Source organism: Perna viridis, chromosome 11 (assembly GCF_037379345.1).
Source record: "Perna viridis isolate PV_CMFRI_1.1 ecotype Kerala chromosome 11, ASM3737934v1, whole genome shotgun sequence".
NCBI classification, from domain to species: domain Eukaryota; kingdom Metazoa; phylum Mollusca; class Bivalvia; order Mytilida; family Mytilidae; genus Perna; species Perna viridis.
The window spans coordinates 5146025-5165108 of NC_142455.1; the positions used below are offsets into that span (position 1 = coordinate 5146025).

General features: G+C 39.7%; 44 non-coding genes across 44 annotated transcripts; all 44 read right to left on the minus strand.

The window, feature by feature from the left end:
• Positions 1–197: 197 nt before the first annotated feature.
• On the minus strand, positions 198–269 carry Trnaa-ugc (transfer RNA alanine (anticodon UGC)). Its single transcript has one exon. It is a non-coding gene; the product is annotated as a tRNA-Ala (tRNA).
• A 209-nt stretch (positions 270–478) lies between these two features.
• On the minus strand, positions 479–550 carry Trnae-cuc (transfer RNA glutamic acid (anticodon CUC)). The gene has a single exon. It is a non-coding gene; the product is annotated as a tRNA-Glu (tRNA).
• Positions 551–1182: 632 nt separating this feature from the next.
• Positions 1183–1254, minus strand: Trnaa-cgc (transfer RNA alanine (anticodon CGC)). The gene has a single exon. It is a non-coding gene; the product is annotated as a tRNA-Ala (tRNA).
• A 240-nt stretch (positions 1255–1494) lies between these two features.
• On the minus strand, positions 1495–1566 carry Trnaa-ugc (transfer RNA alanine (anticodon UGC)). Its single transcript has one exon. It is a non-coding gene; the product is annotated as a tRNA-Ala (tRNA).
• Positions 1567–1775: 209 nt separating this feature from the next.
• Positions 1776–1847, minus strand: Trnae-cuc (transfer RNA glutamic acid (anticodon CUC)). The gene has a single exon. It is a non-coding gene; the product is annotated as a tRNA-Glu (tRNA).
• Positions 1848–2479: 632 nt separating this feature from the next.
• Positions 2480–2551, minus strand: Trnaa-cgc (transfer RNA alanine (anticodon CGC)). Its single transcript has one exon. It is a non-coding gene; the product is annotated as a tRNA-Ala (tRNA).
• Positions 2552–2791: 240 nt separating this feature from the next.
• On the minus strand, positions 2792–2863 carry Trnaa-ugc (transfer RNA alanine (anticodon UGC)). Its single transcript has one exon. It is a non-coding gene; the product is annotated as a tRNA-Ala (tRNA).
• A 210-nt stretch (positions 2864–3073) lies between these two features.
• On the minus strand, positions 3074–3145 carry Trnae-cuc (transfer RNA glutamic acid (anticodon CUC)). Its single transcript has one exon. It is a non-coding gene; the product is annotated as a tRNA-Glu (tRNA).
• A 632-nt stretch (positions 3146–3777) lies between these two features.
• Positions 3778–3849, minus strand: Trnaa-cgc (transfer RNA alanine (anticodon CGC)). Its single transcript has one exon. It is a non-coding gene; the product is annotated as a tRNA-Ala (tRNA).
• A 240-nt stretch (positions 3850–4089) lies between these two features.
• Trnaa-ugc (transfer RNA alanine (anticodon UGC)) lies at positions 4090–4161 on the minus strand. Its single transcript has one exon. It is a non-coding gene; the product is annotated as a tRNA-Ala (tRNA).
• Positions 4162–4371: 210 nt separating this feature from the next.
• On the minus strand, positions 4372–4443 carry Trnae-cuc (transfer RNA glutamic acid (anticodon CUC)). Its single transcript has one exon. It is a non-coding gene; the product is annotated as a tRNA-Glu (tRNA).
• Positions 4444–5077: 634 nt separating this feature from the next.
• Positions 5078–5149, minus strand: Trnaa-cgc (transfer RNA alanine (anticodon CGC)). The gene has a single exon. It is a non-coding gene; the product is annotated as a tRNA-Ala (tRNA).
• Positions 5150–5389: 240 nt separating this feature from the next.
• Trnaa-ugc (transfer RNA alanine (anticodon UGC)) lies at positions 5390–5461 on the minus strand. Its single transcript has one exon. It is a non-coding gene; the product is annotated as a tRNA-Ala (tRNA).
• Positions 5462–5671: 210 nt separating this feature from the next.
• Trnae-cuc (transfer RNA glutamic acid (anticodon CUC)) lies at positions 5672–5743 on the minus strand. The gene has a single exon. It is a non-coding gene; the product is annotated as a tRNA-Glu (tRNA).
• A 632-nt stretch (positions 5744–6375) lies between these two features.
• Positions 6376–6447, minus strand: Trnaa-cgc (transfer RNA alanine (anticodon CGC)). Its single transcript has one exon. It is a non-coding gene; the product is annotated as a tRNA-Ala (tRNA).
• A 240-nt stretch (positions 6448–6687) lies between these two features.
• On the minus strand, positions 6688–6759 carry Trnaa-ugc (transfer RNA alanine (anticodon UGC)). The gene has a single exon. It is a non-coding gene; the product is annotated as a tRNA-Ala (tRNA).
• Positions 6760–6969: 210 nt separating this feature from the next.
• On the minus strand, positions 6970–7041 carry Trnae-cuc (transfer RNA glutamic acid (anticodon CUC)). The gene has a single exon. It is a non-coding gene; the product is annotated as a tRNA-Glu (tRNA).
• A 632-nt stretch (positions 7042–7673) lies between these two features.
• On the minus strand, positions 7674–7745 carry Trnaa-cgc (transfer RNA alanine (anticodon CGC)). The gene has a single exon. It is a non-coding gene; the product is annotated as a tRNA-Ala (tRNA).
• A 240-nt stretch (positions 7746–7985) lies between these two features.
• On the minus strand, positions 7986–8057 carry Trnaa-ugc (transfer RNA alanine (anticodon UGC)). Its single transcript has one exon. It is a non-coding gene; the product is annotated as a tRNA-Ala (tRNA).
• Positions 8058–8267: 210 nt separating this feature from the next.
• Positions 8268–8339, minus strand: Trnae-cuc (transfer RNA glutamic acid (anticodon CUC)). Its single transcript has one exon. It is a non-coding gene; the product is annotated as a tRNA-Glu (tRNA).
• Positions 8340–8973: 634 nt separating this feature from the next.
• Positions 8974–9045, minus strand: Trnaa-cgc (transfer RNA alanine (anticodon CGC)). Its single transcript has one exon. It is a non-coding gene; the product is annotated as a tRNA-Ala (tRNA).
• Positions 9046–9285: 240 nt separating this feature from the next.
• On the minus strand, positions 9286–9356 carry Trnaa-ugc (transfer RNA alanine (anticodon UGC)). The gene has a single exon. It is a non-coding gene; the product is annotated as a tRNA-Ala (tRNA).
• A 209-nt stretch (positions 9357–9565) lies between these two features.
• On the minus strand, positions 9566–9637 carry Trnae-cuc (transfer RNA glutamic acid (anticodon CUC)). Its single transcript has one exon. It is a non-coding gene; the product is annotated as a tRNA-Glu (tRNA).
• Positions 9638–10271: 634 nt separating this feature from the next.
• Positions 10272–10343, minus strand: Trnaa-cgc (transfer RNA alanine (anticodon CGC)). Its single transcript has one exon. It is a non-coding gene; the product is annotated as a tRNA-Ala (tRNA).
• Positions 10344–10583: 240 nt separating this feature from the next.
• On the minus strand, positions 10584–10655 carry Trnaa-ugc (transfer RNA alanine (anticodon UGC)). The gene has a single exon. It is a non-coding gene; the product is annotated as a tRNA-Ala (tRNA).
• A 209-nt stretch (positions 10656–10864) lies between these two features.
• On the minus strand, positions 10865–10936 carry Trnae-cuc (transfer RNA glutamic acid (anticodon CUC)). The gene has a single exon. It is a non-coding gene; the product is annotated as a tRNA-Glu (tRNA).
• Positions 10937–11568: 632 nt separating this feature from the next.
• Trnaa-cgc (transfer RNA alanine (anticodon CGC)) lies at positions 11569–11640 on the minus strand. The gene has a single exon. It is a non-coding gene; the product is annotated as a tRNA-Ala (tRNA).
• Positions 11641–11880: 240 nt separating this feature from the next.
• On the minus strand, positions 11881–11952 carry Trnaa-ugc (transfer RNA alanine (anticodon UGC)). Its single transcript has one exon. It is a non-coding gene; the product is annotated as a tRNA-Ala (tRNA).
• A 210-nt stretch (positions 11953–12162) lies between these two features.
• Positions 12163–12234, minus strand: Trnae-cuc (transfer RNA glutamic acid (anticodon CUC)). The gene has a single exon. It is a non-coding gene; the product is annotated as a tRNA-Glu (tRNA).
• A 634-nt stretch (positions 12235–12868) lies between these two features.
• Trnaa-cgc (transfer RNA alanine (anticodon CGC)) lies at positions 12869–12940 on the minus strand. The gene has a single exon. It is a non-coding gene; the product is annotated as a tRNA-Ala (tRNA).
• Positions 12941–13180: 240 nt separating this feature from the next.
• Positions 13181–13251, minus strand: Trnaa-ugc (transfer RNA alanine (anticodon UGC)). Its single transcript has one exon. It is a non-coding gene; the product is annotated as a tRNA-Ala (tRNA).
• A 210-nt stretch (positions 13252–13461) lies between these two features.
• Trnae-cuc (transfer RNA glutamic acid (anticodon CUC)) lies at positions 13462–13533 on the minus strand. The gene has a single exon. It is a non-coding gene; the product is annotated as a tRNA-Glu (tRNA).
• Positions 13534–14167: 634 nt separating this feature from the next.
• Positions 14168–14239, minus strand: Trnaa-cgc (transfer RNA alanine (anticodon CGC)). Its single transcript has one exon. It is a non-coding gene; the product is annotated as a tRNA-Ala (tRNA).
• Positions 14240–14479: 240 nt separating this feature from the next.
• Positions 14480–14551, minus strand: Trnaa-ugc (transfer RNA alanine (anticodon UGC)). The gene has a single exon. It is a non-coding gene; the product is annotated as a tRNA-Ala (tRNA).
• A 209-nt stretch (positions 14552–14760) lies between these two features.
• On the minus strand, positions 14761–14832 carry Trnae-cuc (transfer RNA glutamic acid (anticodon CUC)). The gene has a single exon. It is a non-coding gene; the product is annotated as a tRNA-Glu (tRNA).
• Positions 14833–15466: 634 nt separating this feature from the next.
• On the minus strand, positions 15467–15538 carry Trnaa-cgc (transfer RNA alanine (anticodon CGC)). Its single transcript has one exon. It is a non-coding gene; the product is annotated as a tRNA-Ala (tRNA).
• Positions 15539–15778: 240 nt separating this feature from the next.
• Trnaa-ugc (transfer RNA alanine (anticodon UGC)) lies at positions 15779–15850 on the minus strand. Its single transcript has one exon. It is a non-coding gene; the product is annotated as a tRNA-Ala (tRNA).
• A 209-nt stretch (positions 15851–16059) lies between these two features.
• Positions 16060–16131, minus strand: Trnae-cuc (transfer RNA glutamic acid (anticodon CUC)). The gene has a single exon. It is a non-coding gene; the product is annotated as a tRNA-Glu (tRNA).
• Positions 16132–16765: 634 nt separating this feature from the next.
• On the minus strand, positions 16766–16837 carry Trnaa-cgc (transfer RNA alanine (anticodon CGC)). Its single transcript has one exon. It is a non-coding gene; the product is annotated as a tRNA-Ala (tRNA).
• A 240-nt stretch (positions 16838–17077) lies between these two features.
• Positions 17078–17149, minus strand: Trnaa-ugc (transfer RNA alanine (anticodon UGC)). The gene has a single exon. It is a non-coding gene; the product is annotated as a tRNA-Ala (tRNA).
• Positions 17150–17360: 211 nt separating this feature from the next.
• Positions 17361–17432, minus strand: Trnae-cuc (transfer RNA glutamic acid (anticodon CUC)). Its single transcript has one exon. It is a non-coding gene; the product is annotated as a tRNA-Glu (tRNA).
• Positions 17433–18066: 634 nt separating this feature from the next.
• On the minus strand, positions 18067–18138 carry Trnaa-cgc (transfer RNA alanine (anticodon CGC)). Its single transcript has one exon. It is a non-coding gene; the product is annotated as a tRNA-Ala (tRNA).
• A 240-nt stretch (positions 18139–18378) lies between these two features.
• On the minus strand, positions 18379–18449 carry Trnaa-ugc (transfer RNA alanine (anticodon UGC)). Its single transcript has one exon. It is a non-coding gene; the product is annotated as a tRNA-Ala (tRNA).
• A 210-nt stretch (positions 18450–18659) lies between these two features.
• Positions 18660–18731, minus strand: Trnae-cuc (transfer RNA glutamic acid (anticodon CUC)). Its single transcript has one exon. It is a non-coding gene; the product is annotated as a tRNA-Glu (tRNA).
• Between the last annotated feature and the right edge of the window lie 353 nt (positions 18732–19084).

The window sequence follows — 19084 nt, forward strand, 5'->3', positions numbered from 1 at the left end:
TATTGTAAAACATGGCGAAAACAGGTTACAGTGTCGTAGTAGAGATCAGTCAGGCGGATCGTGCAATTAAAAGACTTCACTCGGAGTTTCAAACGGATGCTACACTAGCTGAAGCAACTGTTCTGTAATTAAAAAACCAGATAAGATGAAATAACATATTATCTTTAAGGAAAAAAGAGGTTAAAAAAATATAGAAGTGGAGATGCCGGGGATCGAACCCGGGGCCTTTCACATGCAAAGCGAACGCTCTACCACTGAGCTACATCCCCTTCTTAATAAACATCTTGCATTTTTTATATTAGTACCTGTTGCGAAACTAGCTCTTCGACTATTAAAGATCGATATGAAAAGAGAGAAGACAAACAATAATGATTGTTTGTAGCCAAACTATTCGGCACAGCATGGTATAAACAAAACAAGGATTTGATAGTTTTAAAATGGCTTCATGGGGGGAAAAAAAACGGAAAGGAAAAAATTATTCCCAGACGGGGAATCGAACCCCGGCCGCCGCGGTGAGAGCGCGGAATCCTAACCACTAGACTACCTGGGACTTACTCTTAACCGGGTATACTTACTTACTTAAACAGTCATCCAAGTATGCGTCTGGTGATGGACAGTATTAAGGCGCACTCAGACGTTAAAACCCGGGCTGTCAAATGTAAATAGATACCAGTCAAGTACATTCGACAAATGTCTGTAGTGAACTACGCAGGGCTATAATTGTAAAGTAGGAAGATGTTGTCTGTCAACACTGGACGAATGTATTTTTTTGACTTCTTTCTTTTCCCTCCGAAGGAGTGAAATCTTCACATAGTTCATTTTGCAGCTTACAACTGTTACAGTACTACATTTCCATTTGTGCCCTCAAAAAACACCACCAGTGAGATTTGTGCTAGGTAAATGAACGACAACCATTCTTGGACACATCTTGATGAGACTGACAAAATTGAATTAAGGTGACCGCGCAGCCGACATTATAAATCGAAATAAGTTTCGTCTATAAATATTATTTCATATTTTTTTCAATTACATTTTGCAGCATTGGTTATGGGTAACCTTTAACGTACACTGCAAGTTGTCTGCAAGAGAAAGGAAGACGTTCTTTTAGAAACTGTAGTAGAAGTGTACATATACAATACTGTACGTATGATCACTTGGACAGGATGAACAAGGAAAAAAATATGGAGATGCCGGGGATCGAACCCGGGGCCTTTCACATGCGAAGCGAACGCTCTACCACTGAGCTACATCCCCGTCATAGCCTGCTAAAATAATTTAATACTAAATAGTCCACTTGTATTGTAAAACATGGCGAAAACAGGTTACAGTGTCGTAGTAGAGATCAGTCAGGCGGATCGTGCAATTAAAAGACTTCACTCGGAGTTTCAAACGGATGCTACACTAGCTGAAGCAACTGTTCTGTAATTAAAAAACCAGATAAGATGAAATAACATATTATCTTTAAGGAAAAAAGAGGTTAAAAAAATATAGAAGTGGAGATGCCGGGGATCGAACCCGGGGCCTTTCACATGCAAAGCGAACGCTCTACCACTGAGCTACATCCCCTTCTTAATAAACATCTTGCATTTTTTATATTAGTACCTGTTGCGAAACTAGCTCTTCGACTATTAAAGATCGATATGAAAAGAGAGAAGACAAACAATAATGATTGTTTGTAGCTAAACTATTCGCCACAGCATGGTATAAACAAAACAAGGATTTGATAGTTTTAAAATGGCTTCATGGGGGAAAAAAAAACGGAAAGGAAAAAATTATTCCCAGACGGGGAATCGAACCCCGGCCGCCGCGGTGAGAGCGCGGAATCCTAACCACTAGACTACCTGGGACTTACTCTTAACCGGGTATACTTACTTACTTAAACAGTCATCCAAGTATGCGTCTGGTGATGGACAGTATTAAGGCGCACTCAGACGTTAAAACCCGGGCTGTCAAATGTAAATAGATACCAGTCAAGTACATTCGACAAATGTCTGTAGTGAACTACGCAGGGCTATAATTGTAAAGTAGGAAGATGTTGTCTGTCAACACTGGACGAATGTATTTTTTTGACTTCTTTCTTTTCCCTCCGAAGGAGTGAAATCTTCACATAGTTCATTTTGCAGCTTACAACTGTTACAGTACTACATTTCCATTTGTGCCCTCAAAAAACACCACCAGTGAGATTTGTGCTAGGTAAATGAACGACAACCATTCTTGGACACATCTTGCTGAGACTGACAAAATTGAATTAAGGTGACCGCGCAGCCGACATTATAAATCGAAATAAGTTTCGTCTATAAATATTATTTCATATTTTTTTCAATTACATTTTGCAGCATTGGTTATGGGTAACCTTTAACGTACACTGCAAGTTGTCTGCAAGAGAAAGGAAGACGTTCTTTTAGAAACTGTAGTAGAAGTGTACATATACAATACTGTACGTATGATCACTTGGACAGGATGAACAAGGAAAAAAATATGGAGATGCCGGGGATCGAACCCGGGGCCTTTCACATGCGAAGCGAACGCTCTACCACTGAGCTACATCCCCGTCATAGCCTGCTAAAATAATTTAATACTAAATAGTCCACTTGTATTGTAAAACATGGCGAAAACAGGTTACAGTGTCGTAGTAGAGATCAGTCAGGCGGATCGTGCAATTAAAAGACTTCACTCGGAGTTTCAAACGGATGCTACACTAGCTGAAGCAACTGTTCTGTAATTAAAAAACCAGATAAGATGAAATAACATATTATCTTTAAGGAAAAAAGAGGTTAAAAAAATATAGAAGTGGAGATGCCGGGGATCGAACCCGGGGCCTTTCACATGCAAAGCGAACGCTCTACCACTGAGCTACATCCCCTTCTTAATAAACATCTTGCATTTTTTATATTAGTACCTGTTGCGAAACTAGCTCTTCGACTATTAAAGATCGATATGAAAAGAGAGAAGACAAACAATAATGATTGTTTGTAGCTAAACTATTCGCCACAGCATGGTATAAACAAAACAAGGATTTGATAGTTTTAAAATGGCTTCATGGGGGAAAAAAAAAACGGAAAGGAAAAAATTATTCCCAGACGGGGAATCGAACCCCGGCCGCCGCGGTGAGAGCGCGGAATCCTAACCACTAGACTACCTGGGACTTACTCTTAACCGGGTATACTTACTTACTTAAACAGTCATCCAAGTATGCGTCTGGTGATGGACAGTATTAAGGCGCACTCAGACGTTAAAACCCGGGCTGTCAAATGTAAATAGATACCAGTCAAGTACATTCGACAAATGTCTGTAGTGAACTACGCAGGGCTATAATTGTAAAGTAGGAAGATGTTGTCTGTCAACACTGGACGAATGTATTTTTTTGACTTCTTTCTTTTCCCTCCGAAGGAGTGAAATCTTCACATAGTTCATTTTGCAGCTTACAACTGTTACAGTACTACATTTCCATTTGTGCCCTCAAAAAACACCACCAGTGAGATTTGTGCTAGGTAAATGAACGACAACCATTCTTGGACACATCTTGCTGAGACTGACAAAATTGAATTAAGGTGACCGCGCAGCCGACATTATAAATCGAAATAAGTTTCGTCTATAAATATTATTTCATATTTTTTTCAATTACATTTTGCAGCATTGGTTATGGGTAACCTTTAACGTACACTGCAAGTTGTCTGCAAGAGAAAGGAAGACGTTCTTTTAGAAACTGTAGTAGAAGTGTACATATACAATACTGTACGTATGATCACTTGGACAGGATGAACAAGGAAAAAAATATGGAGATGCCGGGGATCGAACCCGGGGCCTTTCACATGCGAAGCGAACGCTCTACCACTGAGCTACATCCCCGTCATAGCCTGCTAAAATAATTTAATACTAAATAGTCCACTTGTATTGTAAAACATGGCGAAAACAGGTTACAGTGTCGTAGTAGAGATCAGTCAGGCGGATCGTGCAATTAAAAGACTTCACTCGGAGTTTCAAACGGATGCTACACTAGCTGAAGCAACTGTTCTGTAATTAAAAAACCAGATAAGATGAAATAACATATTATCTTTAAGGAAAAAAGAGGTTAAAAAAATATAGAAGTGGAGATGCCGGGGATCGAACCCGGGGCCTTTCACATGCAAAGCGAACGCTCTACCACTGAGCTACATCCCCTTCTTAATAAACATCTTGCATTTTTTATATTAGTACCTGTTGCGAAACTAGCTCTTCGACTATTAAAGATCGATATGAAAAGAGAGAAGACAAACAATAATGATTGTTTGTAGCCAAACTATTCGCCACAGCATGGTATAAACAAAACAAGGATTTGATAGTTTTAAAATGGCTTCATGGGGGGAAAAAAAAACGGAAAGGAAAAAATTATTCCCAGACGGGGAATCGAACCCCGGCCGCCGCGGTGAGAGCGCGGAATCCTAACCACTAGACTACCTGGGACTTACTCTTAACCGGGTATACTTACTTACTTAAACAGTCATCCAAGTATGCGTCTGGTGATGGACAGTATTAAGGCGCACTCAGACGTTAAAACCCGGGCTGTCAAATGTAAATAGATACCAGTCAAGTACATTCGACAAATGTCTGTAGTGAACTACGCAGGGCTATAATTGTAAAGTAGGAAGATGTTGTCTGTCAACACTGGACGAATGTATTTTTTTGACTTCTTTCTTTTCCCTCCGAAGGAGTGAAATCTTCACATAGTTCATTTTGCAGCTTACAACTGTTACAGTACTACATTTCCATTTGTGCCCTCAAAAAACACCACCAGTGAGATTTGTGCTAGGTAAATGAACGACAACCATTCTTGGACACATCTTGCTGAGACTGACAAAATTGAATTAAGGTGACCGCGCAGCCGACATTATAAATCGAAATAAGTTTCGTCTATAAATATTATTTCATATTTTTTTCAATTACATTTTGCAGCATTGGTTATGGGTAACCTTTAACGTACACTGCAAGTTGTCTGCAAGAGAAAGGAAGACGTTCTTTTAGAAACTGTAGTAGAAGTGTACATATACAATACTGTACGTATGATCACTCTTGGACAGGATGAACAAGGAAAAAAATATGGAGATGCCGGGGATCGAACCCGGGGCCTTTCACATGCGAAGCGAACGCTCTACCACTGAGCTACATCCCCGTCATAGCCTGCTAAAATAATTTAATACTAAATAGTCCACTTGTATTGTAAAACATGGCGAAAACAGGTTACAGTGTCGTAGTAGAGATCAGTCAGGCGGATCGTGCAATTAAAAGACTTCACTCGGAGTTTCAAACGGATGCTACACTAGCTGAAGCAACTGTTCTGTAATTAAAAAACCAGATAAGATGAAATAACATATTATCTTTAAGGAAAAAAGAGGTTAAAAAAATATAGAAGTGGAGATGCCGGGGATCGAACCCGGGGCCTTTCACATGCAAAGCGAACGCTCTACCACTGAGCTACATCCCCTTTTTAATAAACATCTTGCATTTTTTATATTAGTACCTGTTGCGAAACTAGCTCTTCGACTATTAAAGATCGATATGAAAAGAGAGAAGACAAACAATAATGATTGTTTGTAGCCAAACTATTCGCCACAGCATGGTATAAACAAAACAAGGATTTGATAGTTTTAAAATGGCTTCATGGGGGGAAAAAAAAACGGAAAGGAAAAAATTATTCCCAGACGGGGAATCGAACCCCGGCCGCCGCGGTGAGAGCGCGGAATCCTAACCACTAGACTACCTGGGACTTACTCTTAACCGGGTATACTTACTTACTTAAACAGTCATCCAAGTATGCGTCTGGTGATGGACAGTATTAAGGCGCACTCAGACGTTAAAACCCGGGCTGTCAAATGTAAATAGATACCAGTCAAGTACATTCGACAAATGTCTGTAGTGAACTACGCAGGGCTATAATTGTAAAGTAGGAAGATGTTGTCTGTCAACACTGGACGAATGTATTTTTTTGACTTCTTTCTTTTCCCTCCGAAGGAGTGAAATCTTCACATAGTTCATTTTGCAGCTTACAACTGTTACAGTACTACATTTCCATTTGTGCCCTCAAAAAACACCACCAGTGAGATTTGTGCTAGGTAAATGAACGACAACCATTCTTGGACACATCTTGATGAGACTGACAAAATTGAATTAAGGTGACCGCGCAGCCGACATTATAAATCGAAATAAGTTTCGTCTATAAATATTATTTCATATTTTTTTCAATTACATTTTGCAGCATCGGTTATGGGTAACCTTTAACGTACACTGCAAGTTGTCTGCAAGAGAAAGGAAGACGTTCTTTTAGAAACTGTAGTAGAAGTGTACATATACAATACTGTACGTATGATCACTTGGACAGGATGAACAAGGAAAAAAATATGGAGATGCCGGGGATCGAACCCGGGGCCTTTCACATGCGAAGCGAACGCTCTACCACTGAGCTACATCCCCGTCATAGCCTGCTAAAATAATTTAATACTAAATAGTCCACTTGTATTGTAAAACATGGCGAAAACAGGTTACAGTGTCGTAGTAGAGATCAGTCAGGCGGATCGTGCAATTAAAAGACTTCACTCGGAGTTTCAAACGGATGCTACACTAGCTGAAGCAACTGTTCTGTAATTAAAAAACCAGATAAGATGAAATAACATATTATCTTTAAGGAAAAAAGAGGTTAAAAAAATATAGAAGTGGAGATGCCGGGGATCGAACCCGGGGCCTTTCACATGCAAAGCGAACGCTCTACCACTGAGCTACATCCCCTTCTTAATAAACATCTTGCATTTTTTATATTAGTACCTGTTGCGAAACTAGCTCTTCGACTATTAAAGATCGATATGAAAAGAGAGAAGACAAACAATAATGATTGTTTGTAGCCAAACTATTCGCCACAGCATGGTATAAACAAAACAAGGATTTGATAGTTTTAAAATGGCTTCATGGGGGGAAAAAAAAACGGAAAGGAAAAAATTATTCCCAGACGGGGAATCGAACCCCGGCCGCCGCGGTGAGAGCGCGGAATCCTAACCACTAGACTACCTGGGACTTACTCTTAACCGGGTATACTTACTTACTTAAACAGTCATCCAAGTATGCGTCTGGTGATGGACAGTATTAAGGCGCACTCAGACGTTAAAACCCGGGCTGTCAAATGTAAATAGATACCAGTCAAGTACATTCGACAAATGTCTGTAGTGAACTACGCAGGGCTATAATTGTAAAGTAGGAAGATGTTGTCTGTCAACACTGGACGAATGTATTTTTTTGACTTCTTTCTTTTCCCTCCGAAGGAGTGAAATCTTCACATAGTTCATTTTGCAGCTTACAACTGTTACAGTACTACATTTCCATTTGTGCCCTCAAAAAACACCACCAGTGAGATTTGTGCTAGGTAAATGAACGACAACCATTCTTGGACACATCTTGATGAGACTGACAAAATTGAATTAAGGTGACCGCGCAGCCGACATTATAAATCGAAATAAGTTTCGTCTATAAATATTATTTCATATTTTTTTCAATTACATTTTGCAGCATTGGTTATGGGTAACCTTTAACGTACACTGCAAGTTGTCTGCAAGAGAAAGGAAGACGTTCTTTTAGAAACTGTAGTAGAAGTGTACATATACAATACTGTACGTATGATCACTTGGACAGGATGAACAAGGAAAAAAATATGGAGATGCCGGGGATCGAACCCGGGGCCTTTCACATGCGAAGCGAACGCTCTACCACTGAGCTACATCCCCGTCATAGCCTGCTAAAATAATTTAATACTAAATAGTCCACTTGTATTGTAAAACATGGCGAAAACAGGTTACAGTGTCGTAGTAGAGATCAGTCAGGCGGATCGTGCAATTAAAAGACTTCACTCGGAGTTTCAAACGGATGCTACACTAGCTGAAGCAACTGTTCTGTAATTAAAAAACCAGATAAGATGAAATAACATATTATCTTTAAGGAAAAAAGAGGTTAAAAAAATATAGAAGTGGAGATGCCGGGGATCGAACCCGGGGCCTTTCACATGCAAAGCGAACGCTCTACCACTGAGCTACATCCCCTTCTTAATAAACATCTTGCATTTTTTATATTAGTACCTGTTGCGAAACTAGCTCTTCGACTATTAAAGATCGATATGAAAAGAGAGAAGACAAACAATAATGATTGTTTGTAGCTAAACTATTCGCCACAGCATGGTATAAACAAAACAAGGATTTGATAGTTTTAAAATGGCTTCATGGGGGAAAAAAAAAACGGAAAGGAAAAAATTATTCCCAGACGGGGAATCGAACCCCGGCCGCCGCGGTGAGAGCGCGGAATCCTAACCACTAGACTACCTGGGACTTACTCTTAACCGGGTATACTTACTTACTTAAACAGTCATCCAAGTATGCGTCTGGTGATGGACAGTATTAAGGCGCACTCAGACGTTAAAACCCGGGCTGTCAAATGTAAATAGATACCAGTCAAGTACATTCGACAAATGTCTGTAGTGAACTACGCAGGGCTATAATTGTAAAGTAGGAAGATGTTGTCTGTCAACACTGGACGAATGTATTTTTTTGACTTCTTTCTTTTCCCTCCGAAGGAGTGAAATCTTCACATAGTTCATTTTGCAGCTTACAACTGTTACAGTACTACATTTCCATTTGTGCCCTCAAAAAACACCACCAGTGAGATTTGTGCTAGGTAAATGAACGACAACCATTCTTGGACACATCTTGCTGAGACTGACAAAATTGAATTAAGGTGACCGCGCAGCCGACATTATAAATCGAAATAAGTTTCGTCTATAAATATTATTTCATATTTTTTTCAATTACATTTTGCAGCATTGGTTATGGGTAACCTTTAACGTACACTGCAAGTTGTCTGCAAGAGAAAGGAAGACGTTCTTTTAGAAACTGTAGTAGAAGTGTACATATACAATACTGTACGTATGATCACTCTTGGACAGGATGAACAAGGAAAAAAATATGGAGATGCCGGGGATCGAACCCGGGGCCTTTCACATGCGAAGCGAACGCTCTACCACTGAGCTACATCCCCGTCATAGCCTGCTAAAATAATTTAATACTAAATAGTCCACTTGTATTGTAAAACATGGCGAAAACAGGTTACAGTGTCGTAGTAGAGATCAGTCAGGCGGATCGTGCAATTAAAAGACTTCACTCGGAGTTTCAAACGGATGCTACACTAGCTGAAGCAACTGTTCTGTAATTAAAAAACCAGATAAGATGAAATAACATATTATCTTTAAGGAAAAAAGAGGTTAAAAAAATATAGAAGTGGAGATGCCGGGATCGAACCCGGGGCCTTTCACATGCAAAGCGAACGCTCTACCACTGAGCTACATCCCCTTCTTAATAAACATCTTGCATTTTTTATATTAGTACCTGTTGCGAAACTAGCTCTTCGACTATTAAAGATCGATATGAAAAGAGAGAAGACAAACAATAATGATTGTTTGTAGCCAAACTATTCGCCACAGCATGGTATAAACAAAACAAGGATTTGATAGTTTTAAAATGGCTTCATGGGGGAAAAAAAAACGGAAAGGAAAAAATTATTCCCAGACGGGGAATCGAACCCCGGCCGCCGCGGTGAGAGCGCGGAATCCTAACCACTAGACTACCTGGGACTTACTCTTAACCGGGTATACTTACTTACTTAAACAGTCATCCAAGTATGCGTCTGGTGATGGACAGTATTAAGGCGCACTCAGACGTTAAAACCCGGGCTGTCAAATGTAAATAGATACCAGTCAAGTACATTCGACAAATGTCTGTAGTGAACTACGCAGGGCTATAATTGTAAAGTAGGAAGATGTTGTCTGTCAACACTGGACGAATGTATTTTTTTGACTTCTTTCTTTTCCCTCCGAAGGAGTGAAATCTTCACATAGTTCATTTTGCAGCTTACAACTGTTACAGTACTACATTTCCATTTGTGCCCTCAAAAAACACCACCAGTGAGATTTGTGCTAGGTAAATGAACGACAACCATTCTTGGACACATCTTGATGAGACTGACAAAATTGAATTAAGGTGACCGCGCAGCCGACATTATAAATCGAAATAAGTTTCGTCTATAAATATTATTTCATATTTTTTTCAATTACATTTTGCAGCATCGGTTATGGGTAACCTTTAACGTACACTGCAAGTTGTCTGCAAGAGAAAGGAAGACGTTCTTTTAGAAACTGTAGTAGAAGTGTACATATACAATACTGTACGTATGATCACTCTTGGACAGGATGAACAAGGAAAAAAATATAGAGATGCCGGGGATCGAACCCGGGGCCTTTCACATGCGAAGCGAACGCTCTACCACTGAGCTACATCCCCGTCATAGCCTGCTAAAATAATTTAATACTAAATAGTCCACTTGTATTGTAAAACATGGCGAAAACAGGTTACAGTGTCGTAGTAGAGATCAGTCAGGCGGATCGTGCAATTAAAAGACTTCACTCGGAGTTTCAAACGGATGCTACACTAGCTGAAGCAACTGTTCTGTAATTAAAAAACCAGATAAGATGAAATAACATATTATCTTTAAGGAAAAAAGAGGTTAAAAAAATATAGAAGTGGAGATGCCGGGGATCGAACCCGGGGCCTTTCACATGCAAAGCGAACGCTCTACCACTGAGCTACATCCCCTTCTTAATAAACATCTTGCATTTTTTATATTAGTACCTGTTGCGAAACTAGCTCTTCGACTATTAAAGATCGATATGAAAAGAGAGAAGACAAACAATAATGATTGTTTGTAGCCAAACTATTCGCCACAGCATGGTATAAACAAAACAAGGATTTGATAGTTTTAAAATGGCTTCATGGGGGAAAAAAAAACGGAAAGGAAAAAATTATTCCCAGACGGGGAATCGAACCCCGGCCGCCGCGGTGAGAGCGCGGAATCCTAACCACTAGACTACCTGGGACTTACTCTTAACCGGGTATACTTACTTACTTAAACAGTCATCCAAGTATGCGTCTGGTGATGGACAGTATTAAGGCGCACTCAGACGTTAAAACCCGGGCTGTCAAATGTAAATAGATACCAGTCAAGTACATTCGACAAATGTCTGTAGTGAACTACGCAGGGCTATAATTGTAAAGTAGGAAGATGTTGTCTGTCAACACTGGACGAATGTATTTTTTTGACTTCTTTCTTTTCCCTCCGAAGGAGTGAAATCTTCACATAGTTCATTTTGCAGCTTACAACTGTTACAGTACTACATTTCCATTTGTGCCCTCAAAAAACACCACCAGTGAGATTTGTGCTAGGTAAATGAACGACAACCATTCTTGGACACATCTTGCTGAGACTGACAAAATTGAATTAAGGTGACCGCGCAGCCGACATTATAAATCGAAATAAGTTTCGTCTATAAATATTATTTCATATTTTTTTCAATTACATTTTGCAGCATTGGTTATGGGTAACCTTTAACGTACACTGCAAGTTGTCTGCAAGAGAAAGGAAGACGTTCTTTTAGAAACTGTAGTAGAAGTGTACATATACAATACTGTACGTATGATCACTTGGACAGGATGAACAAGGAAAAAAATATGGAGATGCCGGGGATCGAACCCGGGGCCTTTCACATGCGAAGCGAACGCTCTACCACTGAGCTACATCCCCGTCATAGCCTGCTAAAATAATTTAATACTAAATAGTCCACTTGTATTGTAAAACATGGCGAAAACAGGTTACAGTGTCGTAGTAGAGATCAGTCAGGCGGATCGTGCAATTAAAAGACTTCACTCGGAGTTTCAAACGGATGCTACACTAGCTGAAGCAACTGTTCTGTAATTAAAAAACCAGATAAGATGAAATAACATATTATCTTTAAGGAAAAAAGAGGTTAAAAAAATATAGAAGTGGAGATGCCGGGGATCGAACCCGGGGCCTTTCACATGCAAAGCGAACGCTCTACCACTGAGCTACATCCCCTTCTTAATAAACATCTTGCATTTTTTATATTAGTACCTGTTGCGAAACTAGCTCTTCGACTATTAAAGATCGATATGAAAAGAGAGAAGACAAACAATAATGATTGTTTGTAGCCAAACTATTCGCCACAGCATGGTATAAACAAAACAAGGATTTGATAGTTTTAAAATGGCTTCATGGGGGGAAAAAAAAACGGAAAGGAAAAAATTATTCCCAGACGGGGAATCGAACCCCGGCCGCCGCGGTGAGAGCGCGGAATCCTAACCACTAGACTACCTGGGACTTACTCTTAACCGGGTATACTTACTTACTTAAACAGTCATCCAAGTATGCGTCTGGTGATGGACAGTATTAAGGCGCACTCAGACGTTAAAACCCGGGCTGTCAAATGTAAATAGATACCAGTCAAGTACATTCGACAAATGTCTGTAGTGAACTACGCAGGGCTATAATTGTAAAGTAGGAAGATGTTGTCTGTCAACACTGGACGAATGTATTTTTTTGACTTCTTTCTTTTCCCTCCGAAGGAGTGAAATCTTCACATAGTTCATTTTGCAGCTTACAACTGTTACAGTACTACATTTCCATTTGTGCCCTCAAAAAACACCACCAGTGAGATTTGTGCTAGGTAAATGAACGACAACCATTCTTGGACACATCTTGCTGAGACTGACAAAATTGAATTAAGGTGACCGCGCAGCCGACATTATAAATCGAAATAAGTTTCGTCTATAAATATTATTTCATATTTTTTTCAATTACATTTTGCAGCATTGGTTATGGGTAACCTTTAACGTACACTGCAAGTTGTCTGCAAGAGAAAGGAAGACGTTCTTTTAGAAACTGTAGTAGAAGTGTACATATACAATACTGTACGTATGATCACTCTTGGACAGGATGAACAAGGAAAAAAATATGGAGATGCCGGGGATCGAACCCGGGGCCTTTCACATGCGAAGCGAACGCTCTACCACTGAGCTACATCCCCGTCATAGCCTGCTAAAATAATTTAATACTAAATAGTCCACTTGTATTGTAAAACATGGCGAAAACAGGTTACAGTGTCGTAGTAGAGATCAGTCAGGCGGATCGTGCAATTAAAAGACTTCACTCGGAGTTTCAAACGGATGCTACACTAGCTGAAGCAACTGTTCTGTAATTAAAAAACCAGATAAGATGAAATAACATATTATCTTTAAGGAAAAAAGAGGTTAAAAAAATATAGAAGTGGAGATGCCGGGATCGAACCCGGGGCCTTTCACATGCAAAGCGAACGCTCTACCACTGAGCTACATCCCCTTCTTAATAAACATCTTGCATTTTTTATATTAGTACCTGTTGCGAAACTAGCTCTTCGACTATTAAAGATCGATATGAAAAGAGAGAAGACAAACAATAATGATTGTTTGTAGCCAAACTATTCGCCACAGCATGGTATAAACAAAACAAGGATTTGATAGTTTTAAAATGGCTTCATGGGGGAAAAAAAAAACGGAAAGGAAAAAATTATTCCCAGACGGGGAATCGAACCCCGGCCGCCGCGGTGAGAGCGCGGAATCCTAACCACTAGACTACCTGGGACTTACTCTTAACCGGGTATACTTACTTACTTAAACAGTCATCCAAGTATGCGTCTGGTGATGGACAGTATTAAGGCGCACTCAGACGTTAAAACCCGGGCTGTCAAATGTAAATAGATACCAGTCAAGTACATTCGACAAATGTCTGTAGTGAACTACGCAGGGCTATAATTGTAAAGTAGGAAGATGTTGTCTGTCAACACTGGACGAATGTATTTTTTTGACTTCTTTCTTTTCCCTCCGAAGGAGTGAAATCTTCACATAGTTCATTTTGCAGCTTACAACTGTTACAGTACTACATTTCCATTTGTGCCCTCAAAAAACACCACCAGTGAGATTTGTGCTAGGTAAATGAACGACAACCATTCTTGGACACATCTTGATGAGACTGACAAAATTGAATTAAGGTGACCGCGCAGCCGACATTATAAATCGAAATAAGTTTCGTCTATAAATATTATTTCATATTTTTTTCAATTACATTTTGCAGCATTGGTTATGGGTAACCTTTAACGTACACTGCAAGTTGTCTGCAAGAGAAAGGAAGACGTTCTTTTAGAAACTGTAGTAGAAGTGTACATATACAATACTGTACGTATGATCACTCTTGGACAGGATGAACAAGGAAAAAAATATAGAGATGCCGGGGATCGAACCCGGGGCCTTTCACATGCGAAGCGAACGCTCTACCACTGAGCTACATCCCCGTCATAGCCTGCTAAAATAATTTAATACTAAATAGTCCACTTGTATTGTAAAACATGGCGAAAACAGGTTACAGTGTCGTAGTAGAGATCAGTCAGGCGGATCGTGCAATTAAAAGACTTCACTCGGAGTTTCAAACGGATGCTACACTAGCTGAAGCAACTGTTCTGTAATTAAAAAACCAGATAAGATGAAATAACATATTATCTTTAAGGAAAAAAGAGGTTAAAAAAATATAGAAGTGGAGATGCCGGGGATCGAACCCGGGGCCTTTCACATGCAAAGCGAACGCTCTACCACTGAGCTACATCCCCTTCTTAATAAACATCTTGCATTTTTTATATTAGTACCTGTTGCGAAACTAGCTCTTCGACTATTAAAGATCGATATGAAAAGAGAGAAGACAAACAATAATGATTGTTTGTAGCCAAACTATTCGCCACAGCATGGTATAAACAAAACAAGGATTTGATAGTTTTAAAATGGCTTCATGGGGGAAAAAAAAACGGAAAGGAAAAAATTATTCCCAGACGGGGAATCGAACCCCGGCCGCCGCGGTGAGAGCGCGGAATCCTAACCACTAGACTACCTGGGACTTACTCTTAACCGGGTATACTTACTTACTTAAACAGTCATCCAAGTATGCGTCTGGTGATGGACAGTATTAAGGCGCACTCAGACGTTAAAACCCGGGCTGTCAAATGTAAATAGATACCAGTCAAGTACATTCGACAAATGTCTGTAGTGAACTACGCAGGGCTATAATTGTAAAGTAGGAAGATGTTGTCTGTCAACACTGGACGAATGTATTTTTTTGACTTCTTTCTTTTCCCTCCGAAGGAGTGAAATCTTCACATAGTTCATTTTGCAGCTTACAACTGTTACAGTACTACATTTCCATTTGTGCCCTCAAAAAACACCACCAGTGAGATTTGTGCTAGGTAAATGAACGACAACCATTCTTGGACACATCTTGCTGAGACTGACAAAATTGAATTAAGGTGACCGCGCAGCCGACATTATAAATCGAAATAAGTTTCGTCTATAAATATTATTTCATATTTTTTTCAATTACATTTTGCAGCATTGGTTATGGGTAACCTTTAACGTACACTGCAAGTTGTCTGCAAGAGAAAGGAAGACGTTCTTTTAGAAACTGTAGTAGAAGTGTACATATACAATACTGTACGTATGATCACTCTTGGACAGGATGAACAAGGAAAAAAATATAGAGATGCCGGGGATCGAACCCGGGGCCTTTCACATGCGAAGCGAACGCTCTACCACTGAGCTACATCCCCGTCATAGCCTGCTAAAATAATTTAATACTAAATAGTCCACTTGTATTGTAAAACATGGCGAAAACAGGTTACAGTGTCGTAGTAGAGATCAGTCAGGCGGATCGTGCAATTAAAAGACTTCACTCGGAGTTTCAAACGGATGCTACACTAGCTGAAGCAACTGTTCTGTAATTAAAAAACCAGATAAGATGAAATAACATATTATCTTTAAGGAAAAAAGAGGTTAAAAAAATATAGAAGTGGAGATGCCGGGGATCGAACCCGGGGCCTTTCACATGCAAAGCGAACGCTCTACCACTGAGCTACATCCCCTTCTTAATAAACATCTTGCATTTTTTATATTAGTACCTGTTGCGAAACTAGCTCTTCGACTATTAAAGATCGATATGAAAAGAGAGAAGACAAACAATAATGATTGTTTGTAGCCAAACTATTCGCCACAGCATGGTATAAACAAAACAAGGATTTGATAGTTTTAAAATGGCTTCATGGGGGAAAAAAAAACGGAAAGGAAAAAATTATTCCCAGACGGGGAATCGAACCCCGGCCGCCGCGGTGAGAGCGCGGAATCCTAACCACTAGACTACCTGGGACTTACTCTTAACCGGGTATACTTACTTACTTAAACAGTCATCCAAGTATGCGTCTGGTGATGGACAGTATTAAGGCGCACTCAGACGTTAAAACCCGGGCTGTCAAATGTAAATAGATACCAGTCAAGTACATTCGACAAATGTCTGTAGTGAACTACGCAGGGCTATAATTGTAAAGTAGGAAGATGTTGTCTGTCAACACTGGACGAATGTATTTTTTTGACTTCTTTCTTTTCCCTCCGAAGGAGTGAAATCTTCACATAGTTCATTTTGCAGCTTACAACTGTTACAGTACTACATTTCCATTTGTGCCCTCAAAAAACACCACCAGTGAGATTTGTGCTAGGTAAATGAACGACAACCATTCTTGGACACATCTTGATGAGACTGACAAAATTGAATTAAGGTGACCGCGCAGCCGACATTATAAATCGAAATAAGTTTCGTCTATAAATATTATTTCATATTTTTTTCAATTACATTTTGCAGCATTGGTTATGGGTAACCTTTAACGTACACTGCAAGTTGTCTGCAAGAGAAAGGAAGACGTTCTTTTAGAAACTGTAGTAGAAGTGTACATATACAATACTGTACGTATGATCACTCTTGGACAGGATGAACAAGGAAAAAAATATAGAGATGCCGGGGATCGAACCCGGGGCCTTTCACATGCGAAGCGAACGCTCTACCACTGAGCTACATCCCCGTCATAGCCTGCTAAAATAATTTAATACTAAATAGTCCACTTGTATTGTAAAACATGGCGAAAACAGGTTACAGTGTCGTAGTAGAGATCAGTCAGGCGGATCGTGCAATTAAAAGACTTCACTCGGAGTTTCAAACGGATGCTACACTAGCTGAAGCAACTGTTCTGTAATTAAAAAACCAGATAAGATGAAATAACATATTATCTTTAAGGAAAAAAGAGGTTAAAAAAATATAGAAGTGGAGATGCCGGGGATCGAACCCGGGGCCTTTCACATGCAAAGCGAACGCTCTACCACTGAGCTACATCCCCTTCTTAATAAACATCTTGCATTTTTTATATTAGTACCTGTTGCGAAACTAGCTCTTCGACTATTAAAGATCGATATGAAAAGAGAGAAGACAAACAATAATGATTGTTTGTAGCCAAACTATTCGCCACAGCATGGTATAAACAAAACAAGGATTTGATAGTTTTAAAATGGCTTCATGGGGGGAAAAAAAAAACGGAAAGGAAAAAATTATTCCCAGACGGGGAATCGAACCCCGGCCGCCGCGGTGAGAGCGCGGAATCCTAACCACTAGACTACCTGGGACTTACTCTTAACCGGGTATACTTACTTACTTAAACAGTCATCCAAGTATGCGTCTGGTGATGGACAGTATTAAGGCGCACTCAGACGTTAAAACCCGGGCTGTCAAATGTAAATAGATACCAGTCAAGTACATTCGACAAATGTCTGTAGTGAACTACGCAGGGCTATAATTGTAAAGTAGGAAGATGTTGTCTGTCAACACTGGACGAATGTATTTTTTTGACTTCTTTCTTTTCCCTCCGAAGGAGTGAAATCTTCACATAGTTCATTTTGCAGCTTACAACTGTTACAGTACTACATTTCCATTTGTGCCCTCAAAAAACACCACCAGTGAGATTTGTGCTAGGTAAATGAACGACAACCATTCTTGGACACATCTTGCTGAGACTGACAAAATTGAATTAAGGTGACCGCGCAGCCGACATTATAAATCGAAATAAGTTTCGTCTATAAATATTATTTCATATTTTTTTCAATTACATTTTGCAGCATTGGTTATGGGTAACCTTTAACGTACACTGCAAGTTGTCTGCAAGAGAAAGGAAGACGTTCTTTTAGAAACTGTAGTAGAAGTGTACATATACAATACTGTACGTATGATCACTCTTGGACAGGATGAACAAGGAAAAAAATATGGAGATGCCGGGGATCGAACCCGGGGCCTTTCACATGCGAAGCGAACGCTCTACCACTGAGCTACATCCCCGTCATAGCCTGCTAAAATAATTTAATACTAAATAGTCCACTTGTATTGTAAAACATGGCGAAAACAGGTTACAGTGTCGTAGTAGAGATCAGTCAGGCGGATCGTGCAATTAAAAGACTTCACTCGGAGTTTCAAACGGATGCTACACTAGCTGAAGCAACTGTTCTGTAATTAAAAAACCAGATAAGATGAAATAACATATTATCTTTAAGGAAAAAAGAGGTTAAAAAAATATAGAAGTGGAGATGCCGGGATCGAACCCGGGGCCTTTCACATGCAAAGCGAACGCTCTACCACTGAGCTACATCCCCTTCTTAATAAACATCTTGCATTTTTTATATTAGTACCTGTTGCGAAACTAGCTCTTCGACTATTAAAGATCGATATGAAAAGAGAGAAGACAAACAATAATGATTGTTTGTAGCCAAACTATTCGCCACAGCATGGTATAAACAAAACAAGGATTTGATAGTTTTAAAATGGCTTCATGGGGGAAAAAAAAAACGGAAAGGAAAAAATTATTCCCAGACGGGGAATCGAACCCCGGCCGCCGCGGTGAGAGCGCGGAATCCTAACCACTAGACTACCTGGGACTTACTCTTAACCGGGTATACTTACTTACTTAAACAGTCATCCAAGTATGCGTCTGGTGATGGACAGTATTAAGGCGCACTCAGACGTTAAAACCCGGGCTGTCAAATGTAAATAGATACCAGTCAAGTACATTCGACAAATGTCTGTAGTGAACTACGCAGGGCTATAATTGTAAAGTAGGAAGATGTTGTCTGTCAACACTGGACGAATGTATTTTTTTGACTTCTTTCTTTTCCCTCCGAAGGAGTGAAATCTTCACATAGTTCATTTTGCAGCTTACAACTGTTACAGTACTACATTTCCATTTGTGCCCTCAAAAAACACCACCAGTGAGATTTGTGCTAGGTAAATG